At 42.5% G+C, this 23306-nt stretch overlaps 1 protein-coding gene and 1 non-coding gene across 4 annotated transcripts in view; one reads left to right on the forward strand and one right to left on the reverse strand.

Moving 5' to 3' along the window:
- Nucleotides 1-23306, forward strand: part of AFF3 (ALF transcription elongation factor 3) — a 685346-nt gene that overhangs the window by 11661 nt on the left and 650379 nt on the right. The window lies entirely within an intron of this gene.
- Nucleotides 11453-11554, reverse strand: LOC126061258 (U6 spliceosomal RNA). The gene has a single exon (XR_007513737.1). It is a non-coding gene; the product is annotated as a U6 spliceosomal RNA (small nuclear RNA).

Genomic DNA, 23306 nt, shown 5'->3' on the forward strand with positions numbered 1-23306 from the left:
CTCACCAGGGTGGGATGCAGAATGTTTTCTTAATAAACTTTGTAATGCCAATTGACCTAGATGTTTCCCAAAACCATAGTCCCCACACCCCAGCCCCATCTACTCTGTCCTCAAAGTGTTTGGCTGTGTTCAGGAAACTTCTTAAATTTTGCTTTAGTCCAGTTGTACTGACTTCCCCTGTATCGTGTGCTGTCTTCCCCTTCACCTAAAATAATTCTTGCCTCCTATCTAGTTAGTGAATTCCCCTTTCCCTCCCTTCCCACCCTTGTACCCATCAAAGAATGTTTTCTTCTGTGTTCAAACCTTTTCTTGGGTTCTTATATTAGCGGTCTCATCAATATTTGTCCTTTTGCAACTGACTAATTTCACTCAGTATAATGCCTTCCAGAGTCATCCATGACAAACCTCCAACCTTTTGATTAGCAGCCGAGCATAGTAACCATTCGTGCCACTCAGGGACATAAAATAAGTAGGTTGATTTGGTATTATTATCTCCTACTGCCATGTAGGAGCCCTGGTGCACTGGCTAAGGATTCCACATGTTAAGAAAAAGGTCGGCAGTTTGAATCCACCAGCTGCTCCTTGGAAATCCTATGGGGCAGTCCTACTCTGTCCTATATGGTCAGTATGAGTTGGAACTGACTCAATGGCAACAGGTTTTTTTTTTCTTTTTTCTTTTTTAATGCCACGTAGGACACACAGATGGAGCTTTAAAAACGTTTGTCCCATATTTCGCTTGTTCCTTCTTCATTTCCTGCGATACGCCTGTCACACCTCTTTCTTCCACCATTTGACTCATAAATGCAACGAAGAGAAGGTGTCACAGGAGCTCTTTAATTCTTCAGAAACCTATTTTAAAAGGCAGCTCCTCCTAGGAAAGCTGCGCTTACATCATATCAGTAACACAAAGCTGAACATCACACTCATCCGAGTAGCTCAGAGGCTGAGAAATCACCATGCAGCACTCAGTACCATTTCCTCAGGTGGGTTAAAAACAAGGAAGTCAGCTCCTGGGGTCTGAATTTCACAGGAGTAGGTGTGTTTCACCGTTCCTAAAGACCACCTGGCATGTTGAGCCCATCTTTTTGGGTTTCAAATAGAGTATGGGTGTAGCAGCCCTGGTGGTGCAGCAATTAAAAGCTTGGCTGCTAACTGAAAGGTCCACGGTTCAAACCCACCAGCTGCTCCAGGGGAGAAAGATGCGGCAGCCTGCTTCTGTAAAGATTTACAGCCTTGAAAACCCTATGCGGGCAGTTCTGCTCTGTCCTAAAGGGTCGCTATCATTTATAATCTGGGGTCAGGGAAGATCAGGGCCATAAACCTTGCTGTGGAATTTCTGGCCATTCATTTTATTAATCCACTGTTCACTCTATTGTTGTCTGGTCTGCAATCATATTTTTATACTTTAGAAGATGCTCAACACTCTTTTTTAGAAATAAAGAGTGAGTGGCTAAGCTCCTTGGCTGGCAAATCCTTCTCTCATCCCAGCGGAGATTTTTGTGGCCCTGTCACTGTCCCCACTGGGTGGACCTGTGAGGCCAGACATGCTCAGGGGCAGCTCTCTGAGCTCCTCACCCCACACTGTATCGTCTAAGTGATTTTGCTCACAGACCTCCTAAGAGAACTTGAGAGAGCTTTGTGCTCTGAGCCTCCCTGGAAATCAGCATTTGCAACTTCCCCTTTGGTGTCTGGGAAGCTTTAATTTCTTGGGTAATCAACACACTGTGCATCAATGTAAGATTTACCAGCCAGTGACCTGTACAAGGGAGCCTGGCTGAGGGTGTGAGTGAGGCCAAAAATCTAGTCCATGCTCTACTAGACTGGAGAAAGGATACCTTTTTTAAAATGTACACAGCAAAACGTACACCAATTCATCAATTTCTACCTGTACAATTCAGTGACATTGATCACATTCTTCAAGTTGCGCCACCACTCCCACCCTCCTTTTCTGAGTTGCTCAGCCCCCATTAACATAAACTCTCTGCCCCCTAGGGTTCCTATCTAATCTAATCTAATCTAATCTAATCTAATCTAATCTAATCTAATCTAATCTAATCTAATCTAATCTGTTGTCAATTTGATCTCGTAGAGATAGATCTTAAAAGAGCACAATGCTCGAGGCAGACTTTCCTTACTAATTAAGCTAAACTATCGTTTGGTTTAAAGAAGACTTCAGGGGATATTTTTGGTTTAAGGTTTAAAGATTATCTCGGGGCAATAGTTTTAGGGGTTCATCCAGCTTCAGCAGCTCCAGGAAGTCTGGGTTCCATGAAAATTTTAAATTCTGTTCTGCATTTTCCCTCTTTTGATCAGAATTCTTCTATGGAATCTTTGATCTAAGTGTTTTATAATGGTAGCTGGGCACCATCCAGTTCTTTTGGTCTCATGGCAAAGGAGGCAGTTGTTCATAAGGGACATCTTTTTTCTAATTCTCACAAAGGCTCCAGCATCTCACTAAGCCCATTGTCTGCAGGGCTGCACCATCTGACATGGGTGCCCTTTACACGCGCACATATGACAGACTCTGGCTGAGGGGTGTACTTGGGGTGGGAAAGTCTGTAGTGCAGGGAGGTGGGAATGGAGATTTGACATGGAGCTTTGCTGGTAGAACAGTCATGGGCCAATCCATTTTAGGAAGAATGACATTTGCAAGCTAAGAACCTAGCAATAGATTCTATTAACACTGACTGTATCAATGAGCTTCTAGAAACTCTTTGTGCACCCTATCTGACTTTGGGGACTATTATCTTCATCATTCTACTTTTTATATGCCACATGCCCTTGACCTCTCCCAGCTGGTCATGAGCTGCTGAAATGGAGACATACACAACGTGCCTCCTCTAAGACGAGGACTCCCGCCAGAGACAACCCTTGGCTATGACACGCCTCAGGAACAGCATACATTTCACATAGAGTCCAAGTGAAAGGGTTCTGTTGAGTGTAGACGTGGCCACAAATCCCAGCTGTGCCGCCTCCTATAAAATAATAATAATACTCAGGACCATTCATGGCACACTGCCTATGCACCAGGCACTCAAAGCTGTGTGTCTCAGCTGGATGGCTGTGAGGATTTAAGGAGGTTGTGTAAAGCATTTAGACTGCCTGTTGTTGTTGTTAGGTACTACCGAGTCTGTTCTGACTCACAGTGACCCTGCGTACAACAGAACAAAACGGTGCCTGGTTTTGCACCATCCTCCTGATCATTGTTATGCTTGACCCCATTGGAACGTGCTAAATCCTCCATAAAAATCAGCTCTTCTTAATATTTAGACACTGGACCTGCATCAACTTTAACAGGTCAATTCCTTGAAGAAAAAGTAAACTAGACATGTTGGGAAGAGGGTTAATTCCTCAGATTGGGGGACCATTTTGTGAATCACAACAGTAATTTTCTAAATGGCTCTGAGTAACCTGGGAAAAAGTGTGTATGCAGCCCAGCCCAGCTGGCTTCCTGGAGAGTAAATTGCCCATTGGAATGGCCTGACCATTACTTGCTCATAATGTGAACTGCTTTATGTATGTATACATTTAGTTATAGCACATTTGCCTGGAAAACTGCTGGGGAGATGTTTTTGCGTAAATAGCTGATCTATCTTTTTTGTCGAATAAAATGTCAACTATCTGATTTAGATTTTAAGTTCAGCTGGTTCTTTACATCAGGAAGTATCAATCCAGAGTAATTGGCAAGTAGGCACACTTTCAAGTGATACGATGATAGCCCTGTCACCTTTTCCCATGATTCTGCTTTTTTTTTTTTTTTCAATCATTAAGGATTCTTATTTCAGAATCTGGTCAAGATAGATCTTTTGCTCTTTTGAAGTGGTGGTTGTCAATGGAGCAGGAACCAGGGAGACTCTGAGAGGATGGTCAGACCCTGTTAATTACGGACTGCGTTCTGGCCAGCTGCTGCCTTTGGTGACACAGTCCTCATCTTCCTGGCTGGACTTAGGGGACAAGCAGCTTGGCTTAGCAAAGATGGCAGATGGACAGGAGGCAACTGACTATTGACCCCGACCTCTGACCCCATCCCCTCCCTCTGTACTCTAGAAATGTGTCCGTAGGAAAGACAAACAAATTAAAGTATCTCCAGTTGAGACCTTAGAGGTCATCTATTCTAACCTTCCACCAGGCCTGTTACTCTGCTTTTCCAACACGCTTTGATAAGTAGGACTCGATTCTGTTTAGCTGCTCTGCCAGCAGAAACCTTGCTGCCGCTTTTTATGGCCATTCCTTTTTCAAGAGCTCTGATTACTTGAAAGTCCTTCATTTCGTACTGAAGTCAGCCTCTTTGTAACTTCTACCTTTGTATCCTGTTTTGCTTTCTGGCGTCTCAGTGGATAAATCTAAGAACGTGAGATTGACGTAGGCAAACAGATCATAAATCTTCATCTTCAAGGTGTCCTCTGGGCCAAACAACAACAGCCAACATGTATTAATCTCCAGTGGCATGGGTTTGAAGAGACAGGCTCTGGAAAACTCATTCCTTGAACTCTGAAATTAACCTTCTTTAAGTGGGTCACTTCTGCTCATCCTTCCAGCCACATAAACATTAGATGCGTCTTGGGAGTTTGTCCCATGAGAACGGGCTAGGACAAAGATAGAAAGACAGAGTGCAAGTGAGCAACCTGGGGGTGGTATTTTTCAAACTGGGGTTGGTCCATGGCAGCAGCAGCCAAGAAACTAAATGACGTATTTCACTAGGCAAATCTGCTGCAAAAGACCTCCTTGAAGTTTTAAAAAGCAAAGATATCACTTTGCCGACTAAGGTGCACCTGGCCCAAGCCATGGTTTGATCAAATGCCTAGTGTGCACGTGAAAGCTGGACATTGAAAAAGGAAGCCCAAAGAAGAATTGATGCATTAGAACTGTGGTGATGGCAAAGAATGTTGAATATCCATAGACAGCCAAAAGAAGGAACACATCAGTCTTAGAAGAGATACAATCAGGATGTGCCTTAGAAGCAAGGATGCCATAACTTTGGTTCACTTACTTGGGACAATACATCGTGAAAGACCAGTCGCTAGAAGACGACATCCTATTTGGTAGAGGGTCAGCAAAAACAAGGGAAACCCTCCATGAGGTGGATTGATACAATATTCACAGTAATGGACTGAAATATATCGGTGATCATGAAGATGGTGCAGGACCAGGCAACATTTCATTCTATTATACACAGGGAAGGGCCGGATTACCCCAAAACCAAGTTACCAAGGCCCAAGTGTGCCTTCCCACCCATGTGCAGTGTACAATTTCACCTGACCCCCCCACCACGTAAAAGATGTGCTGAAGTCCATGTGAAATTCTCACCACAGATTAGTAAGTAAATACGATTAAGCCCTTGGGTATCTTGCTCAGTGCAAGCCCGTGCACACCCTGCCTGTTGGTTAATCCTCTTTTGACATGGGGTCGTCATGAGTTGGAGCCAACTGGACAGCAATTAACATTTTTCATAGCTGTCCTAAAGGAGGCCTCAGCTGGGAAAGGGAGCTACCAGGAGAGGGCTGAAGACCCACCTGCTTCACGAATGTCCTTTCCTGAACTAATGCCAGGTCTTTCCTGGGACGCACATTTTCCGCATAGTTCTCTGGGTAGGTCATCAGCATCAAGTTGGGAGGAGGAGGCTTCTTGGGGCCATCCTTCTCAGCCCTTATTTATTCAAACATTCCAGTGTTTGTGGAGGAGGGGTGTGGAGAAACAGACTTTCACATCAGGGAGTCAGCAAGACGTGAAGCGCCTGATGAGGAGCCAGAAGACCCCCTAATCTGGGCCTGGGCAAGTGACATCAAACCTTTTGAATTTTGTGTTTCTCACCTCTTCAAGGGGAATAACAACCATTGACGCCCTGCAGTGGTGTTAGAATTGGATGAGACCATGAACATAAATGACAATGAAAGCCCAGCCAATGCAACAGAGGGAGTGGGACTGAATATGCTAATTAAAATGTGACTAACGCAGATTCATCCGTAAGTCCTAGTTTTCTAAACAGCTGAGTCATGTGCACTAAACTTCTGGGCGAATGGCATCCTGGAGATGACATGGTGATGCATACAGTAGTGCCTCCACCGGGATCAGGACCTGGTGGTGCAACGGTTAAGTGCTTGGGTGTTAACTGAAAGGTTGGTGGTTCAAACCCACCCAGCTGCCCATGGGAGAAAGCCTTGGGAATCTGCTCCCATAAAGACTGCAATCTAGAAAACCCTGTGGGGCAGTTCTACTCTGTCGCATGACGTTGCTGTGGGTCAACGTGGGAACCTAACAACAATCACCCAGGATTGCCACCATATTCCATTAATCTCACAGTTCAATCAAGCAGATTTATACGCATCAGCACTGTGCTCATCTTAGACTTTAAATAACTTTAATTAATAATACTTTCTCAGTGTGTCAACACAACCCACCTCTTCATTTTGAAAGAACATGAATAAATATAGAAATAAAAAAGTCAATTATTAGAACCAAAAATGAGAAAATATAATTAATTTGAGAGGCTTTACTACAAAAGAAATTCCCTGAGGCCACTGACTACATGTTATTTAAAAATACCACATACTTATATTTCTATGTTTCTCATGTAATAAGTTTGAGTTTCTCAGGGGGAAAATAGTATTATTGAAAGAAAAATAATGATGACAAGTGTTAGTGAGCCAGAGTCCCCTGGTGTGCAACCAACATCCTGGGAGCAAGTTAAGTGCCTTAGAAAGTGACACAAACTCTTGTCATTGAGTAAATTACTGCTTCAATGCACTAACAAGGACCCCAGTGGATTGGAAGAGTTCATTCAGCTTCCCAGAGCTTCAGGCCTAATCCCCACGCAGCATTTGTGCTCTGTGAGAATCTGGATCTGCCTTCATCCATATCTATTTTTGTCTTCTAAGAATGGGAACTTCTTCAGGGTAGAGACCATATCTTTACAATTATCATTGGCAACTGGCCCAGCCCCACGCTCCTGAGATCCTAGTAAACACTCTTCTGGCTTCTTGACTAGAACGTGCTTTGCCACTGATCGATGCCCAAATTGTCCTGATAATGTTTCCCTGCCGCCCTATTAAAACAGTATCACAACCTGCTGACAAGCTCCACAGCCTGGGTGATGAGAAAATCCAGACATTTTGCCTAAGTTGACTACCTTCTACTCAGTTATCTAATAGGTAGCATTTTATTTTTCTTTGGTAGCCCAAAGTTATTAAAGACTGAAAATCAAATCCAAAAAAAAAAAAAAAAAAATTGAGTCCATTCTTTTGTTGTTGTTGTTTGAATATATGTAAACATATAACAAAACATTTGCTATTTAGACCATTTTTAAGTGTATAATTCAGTGACATTAATTATATCCACCATGTTGTGCAAATATCAGCACTATCTTTTTCCGAGAGTTTTTCATCACCCAAACAGAAATCTGTAAGCGGTAACTCCCTTTTCTCCCTCCTCCCAGCCTGTGTTGTTGTTGTTAGTTGCCCTCAGACTGACTCCAACTCTTGGTGACCTTGTGCATAACAACGAATGTCGCTTGGTCCCGAACCATCTTCATGATCAGGGGTATGTTTGAGTCCCTTGTTGTGACTACTGTGTCGCTCCGTCTCATTGAGGGTTTTCCTAGTTTTTGCTAACCCTCTACTTTATCAGCCATGATGTCCTCTTCTAGCGACGGGTCTGTCCTATGTCATGTCCAAAGTAAGCCAGCCAGAGTCTCACCGTCCTCACTTCTGATTGTATTTCTTCTAACACTGGTCCGTTCATTCTTCTGGGAGTTAACGGTATATTCGATATTCTTCACCAAAACCATAGTTTGAATGCATTGATACTTCTTCTAGCCCAGCTCCCGTTTTCATTGGGGTAACCACCAATAAGCTTTGGTCTCTATGCATTTGCCTCTTCTAGATATGTCATTTCAGGTAAGTGGGTGCAGTTCATTCTTGATAGGCCAGAACAGAGAGACGTGGAATCTATAATCCAGAGTGGATGCACAGGGCCAGGGAATACCCACCTTCACCTGTAATAATGAAATACAAATGAGTCTCTGGCCGAATATCACATTTCTTAAACAATTCATCGACATCCTTAATGTGACCCACCAGGCACTGCTAGAATTGGCATTATGTATGTAGTCTTATGATTAATTGTTCCTAAGCCTGTCTGTACTGGTTGTGTCTAAGCAATTGCCATGTTGCAAGTTTTTTCTACGGCTATTACAAGGAGCCTGGAATTAGAGCCACAGTCTCCTGTCCCCACGACTTGCTTGTTATTTCACTCTCTTGTTTTTCTGGAGTATATCAACTTCACATACCTCCAAAGAAAAGGATGTATGGGAGATAAACTTTCTGAGATCCTTCTGTCTGAAAATATCATTATTCTGCCCTCACACTTGCCTGAGAGCCGTCTGGGTATAGCAGCCTTTAGAAGTTACTTTTTATCTTTGGTGTTCTGACATATCAAGGATAGTCTCTCTTTTCATTAATTGTTCTGGGCACTCAGGGAGCCCTTTTACACGTGAAGAGTTTTGTCTTTGGCTTTGGAAATTTTTTCTTCAAGTATTTCTTTGATAATTTTTTCATCTCCAATCCTGTACGTTAAACCTTCTGGACTGGCCTTCTATGATTTCTCTTTTTCAATTTCTTCACCCCTCCCCTGCCCCCCACATAGTCTAAGAGGAGAATCCTTGAGCTTATTTTCTAGTCCTTCTTTGATTTTAAACAAATTCTGTAGTCATTCTTTATTTATTTTTTAATCTGCGAGGATCTCTTATTCTCTAATTTTTTCTTTTTCTTATTGTTTTGTTCTAAGTATAACCCTTTGCCTTGGAGTCAATTCCGACTCATAGTGACCCTATGTTGTCGTTGCTAGGTGCCGTCGAGTCGGTTCCAACTCATAACAACCCTCTAGGACAAACTGGAACTGCCCCATAGGATTTCCAAGGAGCAGCTGGTGGCTTCAAGCTGTGGACCTTTCGGTTAGCAGCCGAGCTCTTAACCCCTGCGCCACCAGGGCTCCGCTCTGAGTTTAAGGGTACAACATCTCTTTAAAATTTCCCTGGGGCGTTAACTAGAGCGTTTTAGTGCTGTCTGCTGCCCCCTGACTGTCATTATTTTTTTCTGGGTCCGTTTTCCTGTTTCTACTGTATGCTTGCATGCCTGGCAATCCTCAGGTTTTGCATTTCTATTTAAGGGAAAAGGACTAACGGAGAAGGACTGTGTGTGTTGCCCACGCTTGCTGTTAGTAGGTCTATTTTCTAGCTCAGTCTTTCTCCTCACGGAAAACTTTGACTAGGAGCTGTGAGGGGCCCGCAGCGCTTGTGTCTTCTGGAAAGTTTTGCTTTACGGTAAGATAATTGTGAGCTACCATCATCCTGGGGACTTCTAAATGCCCAAATCAGGAGGGCTTTGTTCTAGGACTCCAACACAATTAAAGCCGTTTTACAAAGAGGGAACTAAAGTTCAGAGTCTTGCTTGTGGTTAAATAGGCAGTGTGTGATGACACCAGCATTTGAGAAGTCCACCTGATGTACATATGTATTCTCATTCCACTAAACCAAATAAACGTCAAGATACAGTGAAAAATAGTGTTCTATGAATAATTAGCCTTATCTTTTTTTTTTTTTTAATATAGGCATTCATATACCATATAGTTTAAGCTTCCACCTTGCTGGTCATATCACCAGCAACACACCAGGGACGCGGCACCATTTCATCCATGTAACAGCCATTTTTTTTCTCTCTTCAGCAATTAATCCACTCTCTGCTGTTAAAGAAAATGAGATAATTAAAATCCCCTCACACTCAGAAGGCATCTAAGTAGAATTAACAGTTTCACAAGAACCATGTGCTGCGGAACTAGAGGGCATAATTTATCCCTGCGTTGGGCAGGCCATGAGATAGTAGAAATGTATTGGATTATTTTTAGTAGATATCAAGAAAGCCATATTCTTCCTAATTCTAAGGTTTTGTCTTGATTCTGAAGGTCATGACTACCTCACCTTTTTTAAAATCCACTTTTTGAGAAACTGTTGATGACAGTGATCTAGCTATTAGAAAACCATTGCTAAAAATGAAAAAGTAAGCATTTATTGGTCACCTAGGATTTTTTTTTTTTTTTAGGATATAGCAGACACTCTGAAATTAAACGTTGGTTTCTTAATAAGACATTTCTCATACAATCCTGGGAGGGAGTCATAGATGCTCTGTGGAAAATAGATTCTAAGGTCAAGTAAGTTTGGTCAAGCAAGTTAAATCCTTTCCTTCGCTGTAGGCCTTCTCAGAGCCATTCCTTGCTAATTTGCATTGTGGATCTCTGAAAGATTCATAATTTGGGGAACGCACATCTTGGGAAACATTCAATTTAGATAACTGACATTCTGAGGAACTTTGATGTAGTTTATTAAAGAGCCATTTTTTTCCCTCTCCTGTCCAGAGACGTTCTTGTCCTCAGTTACGAATGCTGTGCCAGGGCACCTACAGGTAGTCTTCCACTCCAGCGCCATTTTTAGTTTCCACTACTCAGAGTTGGATAGCGTCACTATCGTGATCTCCTCCACTCTCTGCCTCTCTGCTCTGACCATTTCTTTCCTTTTTTTCACTTGTCTAATACATTTTATTTATTAATTTTATTGTGCTTTAGGTAAAAGTTCACAGAGCAAATTAGCTTCTCATGAAACAGTTAATACACAAATTGTTTTGTGACTTTGGTCGCCAATCTCGTGATGTGTCAACACTCTCCCCTTCTCCACCCCGGGTTCCCTGTCTCCATTCATCCAGTTTTCCTGACCCTTCCTGCCTTCTTATCTTTGCTTTTCAGCTGATGTACCTATTTGCCTCGTATGCATGATTAAACTACGAAGCACATTCCTCACTTATTGTTTGCCCTATAGATCTATCTAATCTTTGGCTGAATGGTGAACCTTGGGAGTGACTTCAGTACTGAGTTAAAAGGGTATCTGGGGACCATACTCTTAGAGTTTCTCTAGTCTCTGCCAGACCAGCAAGTCTGGGTTTTTGTGCGTGTGTGTGAATTTGAATTTTCTTCTACATTTTTCTCCTGCTCTGTATGTGACCTTCTATTATGATCCCTGCCAGAGAAGTCAGTGGTGGTAACTGGGCACCATCTAGTTGTTCTGGGCTCAGTCTGGTGGGGGTTGTGGTAGTTGTTGTCTATTAGTCCTTTGGACTAATCTTTCCCTTGTGTATTTGGCTTCCTTCATTCTCCTTTGCTCCAGCTGGGATAGAACCAGCAGATGTATTTTAGATGGCTGCTCACAGGTTTTTAAGACCCCAGTTGCTACTCACCACAGCCAGGTGGAGAACATTTTCTTTACAAACTATGTTATGCCAGTTGAGCTAGATGTCCCCTGAGAACATGGTCCCCATGGCCCTCAGCCCGGTAACTCTGTCCCTCAGGGAGTTTGGGTGTGTCTATGAAGCTTCTATGACTTTGCCTTGGTCAAGTTATGCTGACTTTCCCCCAAAATATGGAAGCTTCACAAATTGTCATGTCCTCCTTGAGCAGGGGCCATGGTAATCTTCCATGTATCGTTCCGATTTTAGTATATGTGCTGCCAAAGCAAGACCTCTGATCATTTCTTAATTTTTTCCCTTTTTTTTAAAAAAAATTGTGCTTAAGTGAAAGTTTACAAATCAAGTCCGTCTCTCATACAAAAATTTGTATACACCTTGCTATACACTCCTAGTTGCTCTCCCCCTAATAAGACAGCACACTCCTCTCCCCATGTCCTTTCAGCCAGCTCCTATCCCTCTCTGCCTTCTCATCTCCCCTCCAGACAGGAGCTGCCCACATAGTCTCATTTGTCTACTTGAGCCAAGAAGCTCACTCCTCACCAGTATTATTTTCTATCTTATTACTCCAGTCCAATCCCTGTCTGAAGAGTTGGCTTTGGGAATGGTTCCTGTCTTAGGCTAACAGAAGGTCTGGGGACCATGGCCCCCGGGGTCCTTCTAGTGTCAGTCAGACCATTAAGTCTGGTTTTCGTACAGGAATTTGAGGTCTGCATCCCCTGCTCTCCTGCTCCCTCAGGGATTCTCTGCTGTGTTCCCTGTCAGGGCAGTCATCTGTTGTAGCCAGGAACCATCTAGTTCTTCTGGTCTCAGGTTGATGTAGTCTCTGATTTATGTGGCCCCTTCTGTCTCTTGGGCTCATAATTACCTTGTGTCTTTGGTGTTCTTCATTCTGCTTTGCTCCAGGTGGGTTGAGACTCACTGATGCATCTTAAATGGCTGCTTGCTAGCATTTAAGACCCCAGACGCCACTCTCCAAAGTGGGATGCTGAATGTTTTCTTAATGGATTTTATTATGCCAATTGACCTAGATGTCCCCGGAAATCATGGTCCCCAGACCCCTTCCCCTGCTACTCTGGCCTTTGAAGTTTTCGGTTTATTCAGGAAACTTCTTTGCTTTTGGTTTAGTCCAGTTGTGCTGACCTCTCCAGTATTGTGTGTTGTCTTTCCCTTCACCTCCTTGCTCAATTTTTTTTAATGATGCTGTCTTTTAGTGCCTTTGCTTGCTGGTCTACAAAATGTTGACATACGAACATATTAGGATTTAGTGAGAAATGATGAATAAAAATGACGGCCTACCTATTACATGAAGGCTCTTCCTACTTTGGTAATAACAAATAAATTTGAAATAAAGTTCCTGCTTTGGGAGGTTTCGCTCATGATCATTTCTGCCTTTGGAAAACGATACCTCATTGTGGTAGCCAACAAATTTGAAAGTATACAAAGACTTAGGCTCTTTTGGACAAACCAAAAGTCACACAATGTACCAATAAAAAAAGACAGTAGGAAGACCCGAGCATTGCAAATATGGAGAAGGACAACTTTACACAGAATCACCAAGATGCATTGGTCTATTGCACATTAATTTCTCTGATTTATGACAAATCACTATGATTGGTTATTAATTTGACTGAAACCTCCTTTTCTACCTGGCATCTTGTTTAGTTTATGACCCCACTGCCCATTGTATCTGGCTGAGTGGGAAATTCAAAGTCCTTCTCACCCCAGGTACCTTTGTGTGTGTGCTTTCCTCTCTGATTTGGTCTGATCCCCCCTCCACTGGCCAAACCCATCCTTTAAGAGCCAGCTCAAAGCCTCCACCAGCTCAGGCATTTCTAAGTCAATTGATTCCTCCAACATTCATTGAGCACTTTGTGTATAATCTAGGATTGCCAACCGGCAGTGCAAAGAGCCAGTCCACGAGGGAGCTTCACTTACCTGTCTTCACTGTGAGAAGCATCTTCTGTAAACTGTAGCTATTCTTCCTTTATTGTCACCATCTTTGGACCATTTCACCTTCACACGTAAACCTTCACATTGGCAGTCGTAATCTAGTTCTGACCCTGGGTGGCTCAACTACTAACGGAAAGTTTGGCGGTTTAAATCCACCCAGAGGCACCTGGAAGAAAGGCGTGGTGATCTGTTTCCAAAAAATCATAGCCTTGAAAACTCTATGGGGCGCAGTTCTACTCTGTAACACACAGCGGAACTGTGAGTCCGATGTGAAGACAGCTGGTTTGGTTTTGGTCTAATCCAGTTCTATCCATACTTAGGCTGGTAAGATGAAGTTAAAAGGCTGAGGTGGAGTGAAGGACCCCTCCATATCATGACCATCTTCCAAAGCTCCATTTCAATTGCCTCAAGAAGGTAGTTCCCCTCTTCATTTCCTACCCTCAGATTTCTGAGAGTAACTAGAGTGATTTTGGGTAAGTGTGAGCCTCATCCTGCAGGCGTCAGGCTTCTGTTTAGGTAACTACTTACAGGGAGAGCAAACAAAAATAAAACCTTGTCTAAGTAGGCAAGACAGCAGTAACTTGCCCAATTTTTACCTTGTTATAATTTCATTTTACCTTCAGAAATGGTCCTCAGATACAATGACCTCTGTGGGAGGCATTAGGTAGGGCTGTTAGAGTCATCGATGGTGGCAGATTCTGTGACAGGGTTACCCACTGAATGTGTCTATTCAGAGCTCGATGAAACACACATTCCAGCTGTGCCTAGAAAGTAACTTTATCACAGGCTTATTCAAGAGAACCCTAGGGGACAGGTCTACTCTGTTGCATGGGGCACTAGGATTCGGAATCAACTTGACGGCACCTAACAACAATGACAACAATTCTTCCAGGAGTGTTGCCTTTCATTGGCAGCACAGTGGTTAAGAGCTCAGCTGCTAAGCAAAAGGTTGGCAGTTCAAATCCATCAGCGACTCCTTGGAAACACTATGGGGTATTTCTACTCTGTCCTATAGGGTCACTAAGAGTCGGAATCTACTCAATGGCAATGGGTTTGGTTTTTTGTTTTTCAAGTTTCTCTAAGAAGCTTCTCCTCAAGGTCTGATAATGCTTCCTTTTCTGGATTATTTATTAAACACCGTTGCTTAAATGACCAGATGAAACCCTTCTGCTGCCAGGCCGTTCTTGCTCTGTCTGTTCTGATGAGTTGGTTTTGATCTTTGCCAACCTGTTTTTATTTTTAATTAGGTCTTCAGGCTTCATCTCTCTCAGGGTAGTCTTTAAGAGCATAACCTACCCCATTCTAACGGAGCAATTCTGTAGAGTAACTACCCAACGCAAACCCAGCGCTGTCGAGTAGATTCCACTCATAGCGACCCTATAGGACAGAGTAGAACTGCCCCATAGAGTTTCCAAGGAGCGCCCGGTGGATTCAAACTGCCAGCCCTTTGGTTAGCAGCCATAGCACTTAACCTCTATGCCACCAGGGTTTCCTACAGACTTATTAATTTGCTGAGCTTTTCTTGAAAACGTTCTAACAGCTTCCTCCACAATAAGCTGAGGGTCTGAGTTCCTCAGTTTAATCTACACGGGGAACACACAGACACCACAAGTGGCTGACTTGAATCCTGTTGTATGTCACACTGGTTTGTGGCCTAGGGTTAAACAGTTTGGCCCTGAAAACTGCAGTTTAAGAAAAAGAAAACCCAAACCCGTCGCCATTGAGTCCATTCTGACTGTAAAATAAGGGTAATGACAGTGCGTTTGGTTGTTAAGGGATCAAATGAGGTAATCTGTGCAGTTTACCTATCACACTATAAACACTCAATACTACTAAGCCATACTTAACTATTGTTATACTCTCTCATTGTTTTACAAAGTCTGTCAAGAGTAGCATAACATTGTTTGCTGCTTTTATTGACTTTTAGCAGGATTTTGACTCTGAGTCAAGATCAGGTTAGGAATTAAGCAGCATGAGGTCAAGACTCCTAGTTATTGATGTTTAAATGAACCTGCATCTTTCAAAAGCCCAACAGTTAGATTGGCAGGAATGGCCTCCTGATAGAGCGAATAGTTTCCAGACAGGTAAACAGGGCCACACGGTTTAAAAGAGAGCTCTAATAATGGAACCCCTGAGCATAATCACAGGGACTTTGTCTTTGTGCACCTTTGGTCTTACCTGTGGGTTAAGAGAGAGTTATTAGGGGCACCGCGGTGATGCTGAACAGGGTTCAGCATGCTGCCAGACTAAGACAGACGAGAAGTCCTGGTGATCTGCCTTCAAAAATAAGTCAAAGAAAACACTGTGGATGAAAATGGTCCAATCCATAACCCAGCAATGGGGATAGTGCAGGACCTGGCTGAGTTTTGTTCGTTGTGCGTGGAGTCACCGTGAGTCAGGGGCCGACTTGATGGCCGCTAACCACAATAACAACATTAGGGACATTCAGTCAATTGGGGCAAATATAGAAACTGAGACACATAATCAGGGGTCTCATCCATCTCTCTGTGGAGATAAACTGTAAGGCTATCTGTAGGCTAAGCCAGACTTTTCCTTAGGTAGAGTTGGTAGTTGACCCCAGTGTGTCAGGAAGCATTCCACTAGGTCCCTGAGTTATACAGCATAAAACTTGCTGAGATTTGTGTATGGAAAAGTTACAAAGCTCATATAGCCAGGACCCAGGGGTGGATTAACCAGTAAGCAAGGTACGTACAGGTTTACAGCAAGCAAGGTACCCAAAGGCTTACTTGTGCTTACTTACTAGTCTGTAGTGCACAATTTCACCTGTTTTTCAAGTCAGCACAAGTAAACCCATGCGTACCTTGCTTATTGGGTAATCCGTCCCTGCCAGGACCCCGAAGTCATTACCTGAAACTTCCCTCATGAAATAGGTCATCAGAAGAAATCTCATAATACTATTTTAAATCTGAAATGGTTACCTTTGACAAACGTTATTAATTAAAATGGTACAGGGTCAACAAAAAAGAGAAAGACTCTCAATGAGATGGATTAACACAGTGGGTGCAACAATGAGCTCAAGCATAACAACTATTGTGGGCATGGCATAGGACTGGGCAGTGTTTCGTTGTGTTGTACATAGGGTCGCTATGAGTCAAAACCAACTTGACTGCATCAAATAACAGCAACAACAAATGGTTCATATCAAATAAAAATAGTTGCCATTTGTTGAGTACTTATACTAGATGCCAACAGTGAATAATATCCTTTGTAATACTATTTCATTTATTCTTCAACAAAAAGGAGCTACAACCGTTATCGCCATTTTCCCAATGAGGCAAGTGAGGATTAGAAAGTTTAATAACTTGTCTAAAATTATATAGCTAGTAGAAATATTTCAGCAACCTCTTTTGAATTATCTTCAGCAAAATTTTACTTGCATCTGATATTAACTATATTGCTCGATATTTTCCGAATTCTGTTGGATTACCTTTCTCTGGAATGGGCACAAATATGGATCTCTTCCAGTCGGTTGGCCAGATAGCTGTCTTCCAAATTTCTTGGCATAGACAAGTGGTTACCTCCAGGGCTGCAACCATTTGTTGAAACATCTCAGTTGAAAGTCCATCAATTCCTGGAGGCTCGTTTTCAACAATGCCTTCAGTGCAGATTGAACTTCTTCCTTCAGTACCATCGGTTCTTGATCATATGCTACCTCCTGAAATGGTTGAATGTCGACCAATCCTTTTTGGTACAGTGACTTAGTATATTCCTTCCATCTTCTTTTGATGCTCCCTGCATCATTTAATATTTTGCCAATAGAATTCTTCAATATTGCAACTCGAGGCTTGAATTTTTGCTTCAGTTCTTTCAGCTTGAGAAATACCAAGAGTATTCTTTCCTTTTCGTTTTCTAACTCCAGGTCTTTGCACATATCATTTTAATACTTTACTTTGCATTACCAAGGCGCCCTTTGAAATCTTTTGTTCAGCCCTTTTACTTCATCGTTTCCGTTCATTTTAGCTGCTCTACATTCAAGAGCAAGTTTCAGAGTCTCTTCGGACATCCATTTTAGTCTTTTCTTTCTTTCCTGTCTTTTTAATTACCTTTTGCTTTCTTTATGTATAATGTCCTTGATTTCATTCCACAACTCGTCTGGTCTTTGGTCATTAGTGTTCAGTGCTTCAAATCTATTCTTGAGGTGGTCTTTAAATTCAGGTGGGATATACTCAAGATCGTGCTTCACTTTCATGGACTTGTTTGACTTTTCTTCAGATTTAACGTGAACTTGCATATGAGCAATTGATGGTCTGATCCTCAGTTAGCCTCTGGCCTTGTTCTGACTGATGATATTGAGCGTCTCCATTGTCTCTTCCCACAGATGTAGTCAGTTTGACTCCTGTGTGTTCCATCTGGTGAAGTTCACATGTATAGTTGCCTGTGTTGTTGAATGAAGGTATTTGCAGTGAATAAGTAGTTGGACTTGCAAAATTCTCTTATGTGATCTCCAGCAATTTTTCTGTCACCAAGGCCAACTACGGATCCTTCTTTTTTGTTTCCATCTTTCACATTCCAATCACCAGTAATTATCAATATGTCTTAATTCCATATTTGATCAATTTCAGAAGACAGAAGTTGGTAAAAGTCTTCAAATTTGGCATTAGTGGTTGGTGCATAAATTTGAATAATAGTTGTATTAACTGGTCTTCCAGTTAATTTTGCTGAAGATAATTCAAAAGTGGTTGCAACAGTACATTGACAGGGAACTGCCAGAAATACAAGTTGGATTCAGAAGAGGACATGAAAGAAGGGATATTGTTGCTGATGTCAGATGGATCCACACAGTTGAATGCCTGTGTTTTATTGACTATGCAAAGGCATTCAACTGTGTGAATCATAACAAATTATGGATAGCATTGCAAAGAATGGGAATTCCAGAACACTTATTTGTGTTCCTGAGGAACGTGAACATAGATCAAGAGGCAGTCATTCAAACAGAATGAGGGGATAGTGCATGGTTTAAAGTCAGGAAAGGTGTGCGTCAAGGTTGTATCTTTTCACCACACTTATTCAACCTGTGTGCTGAGCAAATAATCAGAGAATCTGGACTATGTGAAGAAGAATGTGGCATCAGGATTGGAGGAAGACTCATTAACAACCTGTGTTATGCAGATGACACAACCTTGCTTGCTGAAAGTGAAGAGGACTTGAAGCACTTACTGATGCAGGTCAAAGACCACAGCCTTCAGTCTCGATTACGACTCAACATAGAGAAAACAAAAGTCCTTACAACTGGACCAGTGAGCAACATTATGATAAATGGAGAAAAGATTGAAGTTGTCAAGGATTTTATTTTATTCGGATCCACAGTCAATACCCACAGAAGCAGCAGTCAAGAAATCAAAAGACACATTGCATTGGGTAAATCGATTGCAAAAGACATCTTTAAAGTATCAAAGAGCAAAGTTGTCACCTTGAAGACTAAGGTGCACCTGATCCAAGCCATGGTGTTTTCGATTGCCTCATATGCATGTGAAAGCAGATGCAGATGATGAGCAACGAAGACTGAAGAAGAGCTGATGCCTTTGAATGGTGGTGTTGGTGAAGAATACTGAATATACCATGGACTGCCTAAAGAATGAACAAATCTGTCTCGGAAGAAGTACATCCAGAATGCTTCTTAGAAGCAAGGATGTCGAGACTATGTCTCATGTACTTTGTACATGTTGTCAGGAGAGACCAGTCTCTGGAGAAGGATATCTATCATACTTGGTGAATGGAGCGTCAGCAAAAAAGAGGAAGGCCCTCAAAAAGATAGATTGACAAAGTGGCTGCAACAATGGGCTCAAGCACAGCAATGATTTTGAGGATGGCACAGGACCAGGCGGTGTTTTGTTCTGTTGCACATAAGGTTGGTGTGAGTCAGAACTGACTCAAAGGCACCTAGCAACAACAACAACACATTTGGAAATTAAGAAATGCAGTGTTAAATGATTACTGAAAGAAAGAACACTGGAAATTAGAAAATATTTTGAACTGAATGATAATGAAAATTCTATATACCAAAACATGCAGAATATAGCTAAAATAGCTAAAGCTGTGCTTAAAGGAAAAGGTGTAGCAGTAAATGTATATACTAAAAAAGAAGGAAGGATGAATATCAATGAGCCAAGCATCCAATACAAAAAATTAGAAAAAGAACAGCAGATCAAAGCTAAATAATTAGAATAAAAGAAATGATAAAGATGAGAGCAGAAATGAAGGAAGTAGAAAACAGATATATACCAGCGAAGATCAAAAAAGCCAGTAGTGATTCTTTGAAAATAATGGTAAAGTTGTTTAAGTCCTGGTGTGATTGATATCAAACAAGAGAACAGGGAGGAGGAAAGAGCTCTAAAAAGCAATGCAAGGAATGAAAAATGGTAAGTACAGATCCTGCATATATGAAGGAATATTAGCTTATGGCAATCAATTTGAAAATTTTGTTGACCTGGATATATTTGTAGAAAAATATAACTTGCCAAAATTGAGAGAAAACTATTGAAAAATTGAATTCGTAATTTAAAATTTTCCTTCAAAAAACTTCAGGCTCAGATAGCTTTACTGGTGAGTGCTACTAAATTTTTAAAGAAGAAATAATGCCAATTTTACAAAAACTTTTCTAGAGAATTTAAAAAAAGGGTTAAAACCCCCCAACTTGTCCTCAAGAAATGGCAAAACTTTCTTAGCAAAGCTGACAAAGTGACTTCAAAATAGGAAAATTAGACTTATTATGAGGCCAATCTTATGGATGATAAATCCTTAAAAAATAGTAAGTTGAATCTAACAATAGATATATAACAATGAAAACCAAACCAAACTCAGTGCCATCGAGTCGATTCTGACTCATAGCGACCCTGTAGGATATATAAAGAAAAAAAAAAAGTAATTTATCACCACCAAGCTGTGTGTATTGCAGGAGTACAATGCTAGTTTAACTTTTGAAAATTAATCATTAGCCACCACATTTATCATTAATAGAAAAAGGGAGTCAAATAATATAATCACCTCAGCAGGTCATAAATTAAAAAAATTCAGCATCAATTCATGATAATAAATAAACGAATGAATAGATAGAAGGCTAATAATTTTGGGATAGATGGGGAATTTCTTAATCTGATAAAGGGTCTACAAAAAATTCCCAACATTTTTGAGATGAGAAGACAAGGATGCCCACCTTTGCCACTTTAGCCAACATAGGGCTCGAAGTTCTCGCTGACAAGTTAAGAACATCAATAAAGGTGTAAGGATTAGAAAAAAAAAAAACAAAAAACACCAGTCACTATTCACAGATGGTATTATTGTGAACACAGAAAATAAAAATAAAAATTATCAGAATGAACAGATCAGTCAACACTTAGGGTGGAAATCTAACAAATGATATACAAGCTTTCTACACAGAAAAATATTAAACATTATTGATATAAATAGAAGTAAATCTAAATAAATGGATGGATATACTATGTTCAGGTATCGGAAAACTCAATATTGTTGACAGGTCAGTTCTTCCCAAACTGATCCATATATTTAAGCAATTCCAGTCAAAATGTCAATAGGTTTTCTTTTGTGTGTGTGTGTGTGTGTGTGTGCGTGTGTAACTTGAAAAGCTGATTCTAAAATGATCAAGAAAAGCAAAGGGGTAGGAATAGCCAAGATCATCTTAAAAACAACAGGCTCTAGTTGCCATTACAGTTTATTAGAAAGCTAACCCAGCTGCTAGCAGAGTAGAACAAAAAGGACCTTTTCATTCTGGAATGAACTCAAGGGCCAGGGCTTGGCAGGATGCAGGCTGTATGAGATCAACACTGTGCTGTAACAGCTGAAGCAGTCCCTGCAGACCCCAGGGTCCAAGGAGCCAGCTCCCACCTGCTCTGTTAGCCAAACAGCCTGGCAGCGCAGTGACGTTCCGGAGGCCGCTGAGGCAGGGCCAGCTGCGTGGGCCTGTGACCTGTGCTGCTGTTCAGGGCCCCGACCTTAGAACTTGAGCTTAGAAGGTGCTTGGTTTGATGCTCTGCTCTCACGATGTTGAAATTCTTAACCATTTATGACCACGAGCTCCACATTTTCATGTTGCTCTGGGTCCCACAGGTTATGTGGCCAGCACCGTGCCACAAGAAGGGGTTATAGGCTTGCTTGAGTTAAAAAAATAAATAAAAAAAGCCTCTGGGTTGAATGCTCCGTGGAATACCCTCTCCGGCTTCTCAGAATCCATTTCCTCTTTTCAACTCTGAGTTGTCCCCTTGGGTTTGGCAGCTGGATGTTCAGTTGCTGGTTTACTAAATCTCTAATGTTTGTTTCCGGCTCACTGAAAATGATTTTTGTAATAGCTAAACAAGGTTCTTCACAATCTTTTGACCAGGCTTTGGTGCTTTTTCCTTCCTCCTTCATTCTGCTCCTTCTCCAGCCCCACACTTGACCCACTGACTTCTGCAAACCAACGCCGGCAAGGCAATGTTTCAACCACGTTGAGCTGTCCCTGTTATTGGAACACGACACGCGTCTTCTGGCCTCTGTGTTTATCATGAGTTTTCCTTCTGTCTGGATGCTCTTCCAAAGCTGCCACCCCACTGCCACTCTAGCACTCATTTTCTTAGACCCAACACAAATGCTAGCTTCTGTATTTTGCCCACTAAGGGTGCCACAGGCTGAGTCGCTGCCCACTCCTCTTGCTCCCATAGCTCTGTAGACACAGCCCTGTCGTAGCAGGTAACACATTATGGCTATGGCACCCACAGCCTTATTCTGAAGATGTCAGGTCTTGAAAAGGAGTAGAAGCCAGTCATTCTTTCCGGAAAGATCTAGACAGTAAACACCTGCACGTCCTTCATCCTAGCACTAATCACATAATACCATAATCCGTACCCCTCCTCGGTGAGGCCGGGACCACGTCTGCTTCACTTGCAGTGGTAGGCTCCATGGCTGGTGCAGCTCGGAGCGCAGAACGCACTCGATAAATACTTGTTAAATTTAAGACTCAGTAAGCCCTGGTGGGAAAGCCTGGTGGCCCAGCGGTTAAGTGCTACAGCTGCTAACCAAAAGGTCAGCAGTTCAAATCTACCAGGTGCTCCTTGGAAACTCTATGGGACCAGTTCTACTCTGTCCTATAGGGTCGCTATGAGTTGGAATTGACTCGACGGCAACGGGTTTCGTTTTTTGGTTAAGCCCTGGTGGCGCAGTGGTTAAGAGCTCGGCTGCTAACCAAAAGGTTGGTGGTTCAAGTCTACTAGTCGGTCCTTGCACACCCTATCGGGGCAGTCGCTCCTTGCACACCCTGTCGGGGCAGTTCTCCTTGCACACCCTATCGGGGCAGTCGCTCCTTGCACACCCTGTCGGGGCAGTTCTCCTTGCACACCCTATCGGGGCAGTCGCTCCTTGCACACCCTGTCGGGGCAGTTCTCCTTGCACACCCTATCGGGGCAGTCGCTCCTTGCACACCCTGTCGGGGCAGTTCTCCTTGCACACCCTATCGGGGCAGTCTCTCCTTGCACACCCTGTCGGGGCAGTCTCTCCTTGCACACCCTATCGGGGCAGTCGCTCCTTGCACACCCTGTCGGGGCAGTTCTCCTTGCACACCCTATCGGGGCAGTCGCTCCTTGCACACCCTGTCGGGGCAGTTCTCCTTGCACACCCTGTCGGGGCAGTTCTACTCTGTCCTGGGGTCGCTATGAGTGGGATCAACTCAAGGGCAATGGGTTCGGTTTTCTGGTTTGGAAGTAAAAGAAGATATACCTGCGTTATCCCTTAGTCTGATCTTTTGGATTTTTTACTTCTTCCTTGTCTCATTTCTTAACCCACTGACTGGTGTGTGCTAGGAGGTCCACAATGTTTGTTCAGTAAATAAATATCGGATGTGACTTCCGTGATCTCTGACATTGTCCTCTTGGGGCCTGGCCCTGAGGGCTGGGGTTGTACAGGTGTCCTCGGTGACTTCATCCCTGATGGAGCTCCATTCCATGGAGGGTGACAAAGCTGACGGCAGGTGGATCTGGGCTGACACTCAGGCCCAACAGAGTAAATTTCCCTTTATGTTGTAATAAACCTCATACCATTGTCTAGAGAGTGACAGAAAGTAAT

The sequence above is a fragment of the Elephas maximus genome, chromosome 17 (assembly GCF_024166365.1).
Source record: "Elephas maximus indicus isolate mEleMax1 chromosome 17, mEleMax1 primary haplotype, whole genome shotgun sequence".
Taxonomy (NCBI): Eukaryota; Metazoa; Chordata; class Mammalia; order Proboscidea; family Elephantidae; genus Elephas; species Elephas maximus.